This window comes from Mytilus californianus, unplaced genomic scaffold, assembly GCF_021869535.1.
Source record: "Mytilus californianus isolate M0D057914Y unplaced genomic scaffold, xbMytCali1.0.p SCAF_14, whole genome shotgun sequence".
Classification (NCBI taxonomy): domain Eukaryota; kingdom Metazoa; phylum Mollusca; class Bivalvia; order Mytilida; family Mytilidae; genus Mytilus; species Mytilus californianus.
The window spans coordinates 22,184,638-22,194,621 of record NW_026262626.1 but is presented as its reverse complement, the minus strand read 5'-3'; positions in this window follow the sequence as shown (position 1 = coordinate 22,194,621).

Genomic DNA, 9,984 nt, shown 5'->3' with positions numbered 1-9,984 from the left:
TGAATACGGTTTTTAAATGTAAATAGAGATTTATAATTTAAATACCCCTGTACAATTATATTGATTTACTGCTTGGTAGAATATGTTTGGTTACTGTCGAAATACCTTCAATTGTAGAATATGATATAAGTTACACTGGTGTCATTGTAAATGACATTGAAATAAAATAAAGAAAGATTTAACGATTCGTATCAAGACTTGTCTCTGTGCCAAAAAATTTTAATGTAAATTTGTACAAGCAAACTTGATGTTATCTAAAGTTAAATGTAATGCATGACTACATTATATAGAATAGAAGTATTGAAGGAAAACATAAGAAAGATATTTATTCTATGTATGCATACTTTAACATGTTTAAATGCAAACAAAACAACATTTCACTAAAAATCATTGTCACAGATATGTCTTACATCGGATTTATGTTTATCATGACCAATACATCAGGTCTACATTCGAGCATGTACACAAACTACTTTTGCATATGCGGCACATACATTTTTCAACAATTACCAGATAGGGACGGGAAATCTTGATGCCTTTTATTAATCCTTGTATTGAAATGTTACAAACACAGTCATATTTATTTTTATTGTTTTGGGGGTGGGGAGTACCAATACGCATACGTCTTCTGTGGTTTGTCTATTAAGTGGTAGGTTACAATAAAAACATAAGTCATCTATATGTTTTAGCTCTTTTAATACATCAAATAATATTCTTTTATTAAATTTCGAAAAAGGTTGGACATGGACGAGAACCAATTGTTGGGACGAAATATTTGTCATTCTATTTCAAATATTTTTCGTAAAGGTTATCCTTCACCGTTATTGTTACACAAATCTTTATATTTCATTAAATGTGCCTTAGTGTGCTGCATCGGCAATTGTAAATTATCAGGAACTAAGTACTGATAGTTTTTGTTTTAATATAAAAACGTAAGTATGTACATATTGATCGGAAATTCAGGTGGTCAAGTTATGAATCAAAACGTGTTCAAATCGTATAGTTAATACGTATTTTGTAAGATCGTCCTTTTCCAATTGGTTGGACAGTATCAAGTACGAGCTTTTTCATTTGCTGCATTATGAGATCCTTAATATTTTTCCTTATATGCCAGTCAATTTTGAATTGATATTTTTATCGTGGTAATATTGCAATTTCAAAGTTAACAGTACTTGTAATTTCTTAATATAGTGGAAAATATAAATGAGGAATTGCCAACAACATGGATGTCATCATGGTTTGTTTGACAGTTTTGGAACATTTGTGTCATATATGACAACGATTCTGTCTTAGGTGTAGAAGCTAATATCTTGTCCATCTCCTTTATGACATAAAAAAAAACATGCAACTTATCACCAACTGTTTACCTTTCAAAACTTCACGACGGACACCACTATTTGGTTAAGATAGGCTAACCTTGACAACTCCGACTTACGATCAATCTTTACGTGTTATCCAGTATACGAGTGCTGTTTGCAATTTTGTCATTTTTCTTTTTGACCATTGTATCTTTTGTTTTTCTGTAATTTTTTATTCCTGTCTTTGATTTCATCTGTCTTATATTTGCATCATCTAAAATAAGATAACCGAATGATTTTTACAAATGATCTTTTTTGAGGATATTTGGCATTAATATAATATGATGAGAGTTTCACCTACTATGCTTAATATACAATATGATTTGTAAAATGAATTATTGTTTACATACAGGATTTGCAAACGAGACAAAGTGTCCTTTCTAATATTTTGTAGATATGCAATGTCATTAAATATGTGTTGTAAGGACGGTTATACATTTATATGTGGAAGAAATAGTAAAAAAAAGTTATTTGGGCCGAAAATAAGATTCTTGTAACCTCATTAGTTATTCATCTTTGACATGTTCTGTGCATTTAAACTTCATATAACAGAAAAAAATGCTTCAAAATGTACATTGTACATCTCTAATCTAGATATTTAAGTCATAAATATTTCGCTGTGTGAAAATATTTAAAAAATCATATCGATTTATTTTTGAATATGCTCTAGTTTGAATAGTTTGTATATTTAAAAGCCATTGGAAACATAGATATCTATCATAACAATAAATAACTTGATAATATTACATGTTTTTGGTAGATCACATTATTTTAAAGCTTTACATACTTAAAGGTAAGACGATTATCTTATTCAGATAAAACAGATGATACGGATATTAAAAAAAGTATTCTGTATATTGTAAACTCTTGTTTAATGCAAACTCATTTTGCAACAACATGAGTACAGATTTTATAACATTAACCTGCTCATCGTAAGTTAGAAATCTGGTCAATTGCGTGTTCCTTTCACATATACATGTAGCGGCTGCAATAAAAAAATGTAATTTACTTTTCTAAATATATGATTCCACTGGCGATATTTAGACATATTTATTACATGTATTATTTGGATATATAATTTTAAAATGAAGTAAATAGGGTAAAACTGCTTAAGAAGCATCCATTCTACCAAAGGCGATAGACAATGATGATACATGTATGAACACCTAAGGCAACTTCAACAACATCAAACCCATTACTGTTTTATTAAATTCTTTGCGTCTTACTGATTGTATTTAGGCAATCTGGTCTTAATTTCAAATGTCTATGCCACTTGCGTTCCGGAAAGCCAATGTCCCAGTATTTTTACAATTATAAGAATGAACTGACTTTAAGAATAGACTTTTTTATAAACCATTGTCATTTTAAGAGACAGAAATGAGAGTACCTTAGACCAATATGTTCAACTTAAGATTAAATTAAATCAAGATCACATTTTGAAAATTTCAAATAAAAACAAATACAGACAGAACGAATAAACCAATCACCAATTCATACAATCCGTAGTATGTACATGTAACTAGAAAAAAAGCATGTTATTATTTTTCGATTTTCAAGGAGTAGCAGGAGATGTTTTACCCATTTTTTGTTTGTACTATGTCAAATGGTTTGTCTCTCAATACGTGTTGTTGAATCACTAATCAATTAAACCTATATGTCCAATAGGCCTCAATATTTACTGGAAGACGTTGCATACATGTATTGTATATTTTTTAGATATTACAATTTTTTACTGTAGTTTAATTGATATTCGACTCAAAAGTATTGTCCACTTATATATACGATACCTAAGACAATCTAATTTAGAAATAGATCACTTATTTTTTCTTAGTATTTCACCAACTTATTGACCCGGAATAGATTGCTGAGTTTGTATTATCTAAATATTAGGATTGCATGACTAATTAAACACACCCCTTCACTTGAGCGGTTCATAATATGATAAAAGGCAAAACGGAAAAAATGTCACTTCTAAAAATTTCAAAGAATTAAATTACGAAAAGAAAAGTATATGTACATTACTTTTATTTGATGCTAGTTAACCGAGTTTGAAATACTACCGTATTAGAATTGTTTTCGTCCAGAACAAGCATTAAATAGTTGCCTCTCCTACTAAGGACGCAATCAATCAGATGAATGTCATGACACATACAATTTAAGTCTAAGATGGATCTCCCATTATTATCAGACAATTTTTCTTTTTAGATATTAAATTAAATGATCCGCTCAGCAATGATAATTCATACTGCTTGAGGATATATTGAGTAAGGACAAAAATTTAGACTTGCAACAGCTGGCCACATTCGGACCACTCAAATAATTGGTGCAAGAGTTTTTAATTTGCCGAGAGCGTTGATCCATGAAATCTTCTCTGAAGTCGATCATCGATGTTTACGTGTAGTTTGAAATATCATTTCACGCATCCAGGTTTAGGTTAGATACTTTAAGCTCGCTTTAGTAACTGTGAGAATTCTGTGAAACTGTTTTGTTTATTGTACTTGATTTTTTTTGGTATGATATTCTGTACTACCACTCTCCTGGTTGGTCTCGTGTGAGGGTGTTCGCCTCGAGAGCGGGAGGTCGTCTGTTCGAATCCCGACCGGGCCAAACAAAGACGTTAAAATTGGTATTTGCTATTTCAACGCTAAACACCTGGCATCATAGAGTAAGAGCACAGACTGGTCGGCTCAGAGTCGGAAATGTGTCCGGGTCGGGTGACTTTTCTTACTGCGAACTAATGTAAAATTACACGTTAAAAAAAAACGACTCAGCGTGTCAGTCTAGTAAAAAGCGGGGTTAATACTCATATCATATTTACATGTTATCGTACTGAATATTCATTTTGTTTGCCGCTGGTCGTCATCCATTATCATCATTAATTTACCGTTATATTATACAGTGAAGTGTTTTTCTTCTACTGGTTTATAGTACAACTTCTTAAATTTTCACCGATCAAAATTAAAATTGGGCAGGTGAAATTTTTCAACCAAACAGTTCTTGTGATTGTTGGGATACTTTTGACGGTAAATAATATTAAATCAAATGTGCCTTTTGGAATATATAATACTTGACGGTAAATTATTGAATTAACTCCGTATAACTATTATTTAGTCATGGGGCGGTTTTGAGCTTTTATTCTGTATACGCATCTTTCTATAAAAACTGAATGTTGAATCTTAATGTTTTGATTTGTCTGTGTCTTTTGGTTGCTGTCGCATTAATGTATACCTTTATATCCTTTCATTCAAAGCAAAATGATTCACTTGGGTAAAGAGATATTGACATGTCTGGACCTCTCACCGTCCCACAGTATACCCTTGCCTTGGGTGCGTTCGTTTGGCTTATCGGATATATAAATGCACAGCTTTGTCTGATCGAAATAGGAATATATTTCTGATGACTGGTGTAGTGAGAATTTCACGCTATCTATACGTTAAAAACATTAGAGGGAAATACGATCTACGCACGAGTTGAATGATTGAAATGTGTAAACAACAAGAAAGATCGGCTAAATCTTTTCAAATAAGTCGCATGGCTGATTTTAACACATTTTTTGCCACTTTTGCCAGGACAATTGTAGATGAAAAAAATTTAACAAAACCGATTAGCAAGACAATATCTGAAAAAAAAATATAAATGAAACGCTCAAAATAAGTTGAATTCTTAAATAAATTAATGTCAAAAATTTTTTGTTATCCATTTTTGCTTTTCTGTCAACTATTATACCAGTCTGAGATATAAATAAACTTTAAACAGCAACTGTTGTCACCTAGACGAGACAGTCGTCATTGTACGCTTCAATATGAGAGTTATTGCCACTCAATGGAGATTGTTTTTCTGTTCTAATCCCCTCTCCTACAATGTAACCCCTGATGTGTACTACGACAACGTTTTTTAATGTTAAAAAAAAAGATTAAATGCAAAGATTAAATGCAAAGAGAAAAATGATGGAAGAAATGCTAAGATTTACGCTTAAAATGCAAATGTAAATAAAATTGAAATATATAAAATTAGGAAAACTGTTAGAGACAATTATCAACTGAAGACAAATGAATATACATCACTTAATGAAGCTGATAAGTAAATTGCTCCATTAATGTCCAGTGGCAAATATGTCATGCATATTCACGACGAGTGGATCAACCTGAAGCAAATGATTACAATTTTAGAGTGGCACTTTTTACAATGAGGCAGAGCGTTCGATTGAGGTAAAACGTATATGCCGTAATAGAATACAGTTGAACCATGGTCGAAGTCGTAAGTTAAAGCTATTAGCCCTTCTTCCCTTTTTTCTTCCACGGTAGACGAATGTCAAAAACAAAACGTCATGAATTTACAATCAATAACGGCCACTATAAATAATTGAGATATATGAACTTTTTTTGTAAATAAATTCCTATTGCAGCCAACATCTCCCGGTTCGAGACAGGTTAGTATTTCCACTAAAATCCCGTTTGATTATTGACCGGAGATATTAAAGCAACTAAAAGCACGTTAAATCAAAAAAATTCTAAAATTGTAAATTATGGTATTTTGCTTGGTTTTTTCCCGATCCTATTTCGGACCCCCTGATTTTAGGAGGGCATATCTAATTAGTCATGCCCGATTAACTTTTAGTAGATTGAACCTCAACTTAAAGACCTACACCGGGTAAATAAGTTCGAGGTACAATAAGCAGACAATAGAAAACCTTTGTGAAATGAGATCGTCCCAGGTCTCTTAGATAATTATTTTGCGTTGAATAACAATGAAAAATGCACGAGCAGGTTTGTAATTGAAAAAAATGTTGTTCGCGATCGTAAAACCTTGATCGCAAAACAATGCAACTGAATATTGTGCATGTTATTGTGGCCAACTATGCGGGTACTTTGTGCACACACAAGTATGTCATTTAAAAGTTTAGCATGTTTAGGACGTAAAATTCGGGCAATTGGATGTAAATACACTCTAGAAAAGACAAAATCATAAATGTCACATAAAATGAAGTTGATGGTAAATCTTTTTTTAAACCTTACTAAGGAACTTGATTCCTTCCATCATGCATTGGCGTACGGTGATAATGTCTGAGGCAAACGTGCCATCTATATCATTATTTTGATTAGTAAACATAGCTTTGGTTTAACTTTGGCTTAAAAAATGTTTTCGTACCGTTGTAATCTTATACATGATCTATATGCTGGTAGATGGAATTAATGTCTATCAGCTAGACTAGGTGTATGTGTCACATATATCTTTATTTCTAGGAATAAAAAAGTTTTATTGTGATATTGAAAAAAGAAACTTCCAAAATATGTAGATTTCTCAAGGTCACTAAACAAGCTACATATTTGCATGATATTGGTCAATATAATTTGTCATCTTAACATGTAAAGACGCAAACATATCTTTATCTAAATACACATACCTACACCATCAGCTACAATCTTTTTCGTTCTGAAGTCAATGACCTTTTAGAATTTTTAATGTTGATGTTTAAATGATAATCAACCTTTAAGTTTCAAAATATTATATGTTTCATTTATACACTCAAGATCAGGTAAATGAGTGTCCTATATTTTACTCAAATGAAACCTATATAACTATTGAGTAAATATTTATAGAATGCAACTAAGATTCTGATCTCTACAAACACATGTGAAACAAGTAGTCAGCGCTAACCATCTATCAAAATACCAATTATAACATTATTCTATTTGTTAATATGGGCTGAAATTGGAAAGTCGATGGAACAGGTTTTGTTTTCTTGGCTCCCCACACTTAATCTTAGTATTTATCTTTCTATAAACCAGCTTTACTTGATGTGTGTTATCTTTTTTAAAAATGATTTGTTCATATTCTGATAAAGAAATCCAAGGTTTTCAAATGTGTATTTAAATAACAAGATACTATCATGTAAATAGAGAAAGAACATTAATGTTTTAAATACCTTCATCACAGTACAATGTGATGTTACGAATGAGGTCATTTATGCATAAAGTATACAGAAAAAAGGTATGCACTGTGAAACTTTGTAAAGAAGATATTTTGCAATTGTATTAGACGAGTTCTATATATACTGGAGAAAATTGATAATAATATTTTATGACAATGAATAATGATGACGGCGATCAATTTTTATTAAACGTTCTTAAAGCTTAAGCAACATGATCCCTGTCATAAAGACTGAATTGAAGCACTCTTTCATAATATCTGAATGAAATGGGCAACATGATGAAAATAAAATATTGGTAGTTTTACAGTCAAATTGAACTAGCTTTCTAAACATTTAATTGTACAATTAATCTATTGATAGTTTATGTTTTATGCATAGTTAAGTAGGCCATCTTTGGGCTACATATATCGGTATTTGGATTAATTAGTATACCTTGAGTTTTACTGTGTAGTCGAAACGTGTTTTTAAAACAAGTAGAACGCCCAATTTCAACAGATTATGTATGCCTGTTTTTTATCAACTTTTTGTGCCCTCTGAAAATGTAAAGAAGTAGGAATCTCTTTATTTCAATAAACATGCTTACACCAATAGCTATTATCTTTTCCTTTCTTGTTCTTGTTGTTCTGTTGTTATCCTCTTAAGGTCGATGTGTTTCCCTCAGTTCTGATTTGTGACCAGGATTTGTTCCCTCGGTTCTGATTTGTGACCACGATTTGTTTTCGCGTAATCGATTTATGACTATTGAACAGCGGTATATAAATGTTGCCTTTATTTGGGTCAATAGATTTTTCACCAATTTGGTTAGTTGACATTTACAATGTAAATTTCCGAATTTGTGTTTGAGGCATTTCTAAAATCAAGATCTGGTAAATCATTGTTACAAATAGCACAGTAGATTTCATACAGGTTAGCAGATTGCACAAAGTCATGTTTTTCTCTGACTGTTTATGACGTCTTTACACTAAATCCATTGGATGTTGGATGTGTACTGATTGATAATTTAGTCTTAGATGCATGACTTTTTTTTATTAGTTGTTAGTGGCTTTGAACTAGCTGTCAGTAACTGTGAGTACTATCAGATCTGTACTTAGTGTCTTTTTGTTGTTGGGATACACAAGTACCCGACCACGTCCACGTCCACCGATGAGTTAAGCCTTTTTCAAATGATTTTTATAGTTCGTTCTTTTGTTGTACTGTTACACCACTGTCCCAGGTTAGGGGGAGGGTTGGGATCCCACTAACATGTTTAACCCTGCCACATTCTGTATGTATGTACCTGTCCGAAGTCAGGAGCCTGTAATTCAGTGGTTGTCGTTTGTTGATGTGTTACATATTTGTTTTTCGTTAATTTATTTGTACATAAATTAGGCCGTTAGTTTTCTCGTTTGAATTGTTTTACATTTGTCATTTCGGGGCCTTTTATAGCTGACTATGCGGTATGGGCTTTGCTTATTGTTGAAGGCCGTACGGTGACCTATAGTTGATAATTTCTGTGTCATTTGGTCTCTTGTGGAGAGTTGTCTCATTGGCAATCATACTACATCTTCTTTTTTATATTAACACATATTAGAAAACGAAGTTTATAAGATGCTTTAGTTGAATCTTTAAACACCCGTAGAACCAGAAGTCAGGAAAATAAACTATCAAAACTACTATCATGTCATTTGTCTCATTGGCAAGTATACAACATCTAATTTTAATATAAACTAGTAATGGCCCATGATTTCATAACTGTGGAATGGCAAAAACTTCAAAAACAAAAAGGAGCTTCTGACATCATGTAAAAATTTGTTGAGATTTAGTGCCTAAGAACTATAGTTAACTCATTGTACAACAAGGACATTATGCATATACAGACTGGAAAACAGACATCAGTATCACCATAAAGCGAGTTATTTTGGTAGGTCTAAAATTTCACGGATTTGGGTTCAACAGTTTTACAACAAATTTTGACGTTTATCATTTTGGAGTACATCAAACTTTAAAGTAATGTCAATAAATTTTGGTGGTTGTTGCTCTTTATGTGCGAAATTCTTTTGCTGGTTGCAATAAATAATGACGTTTGCTGCACTGTAATAATAATTAATATTAAGAAAAACTTATTATCAGTCCACATCACAAATTACATTACTGAACCTCAAGTTTTAATCTTGAAACTTATTGAATTGTTTATTACAAATTCTATTTGATTGTTTATTAACTTATAATCCCCTTTTATTTCATTTACAAAATATTTCTACTGACACGGTCAGGTGCAAAAAAAAAATACTTCAAAAATCAATGTAGTTCATCAAAGGTTGTGTTGACGATAAATTATTAAAAAGCAGTGACGCACATATGCATCTAAAGACAGTTATAGTCCCTAAACGATTTATTACCCCTTTAGGATTCGGTGTCTGAATTTTTCATGCCCATTTAGCTAAATCGGAGACGCTTGATGGTCAGCAGTGCAACCCTACACTGTAAACATTACTTGTCAGTCAGTTCAACAGAGTTAGCTACTTACTTAAAAAGTTTTTCCTTGCTTCCAACGTTTCAACTTAGTTGTAATGTGTTGCAACCGGAAACTACATGTACATGTGACATATATACTGTTGGTATGAGTATCCGATTGGACACGGATATTGATAATTATTGCTTTTATCAATTATGTGGGAGAAAAGAAGGGCCTCTTGAATAGTATAATTTTAATTA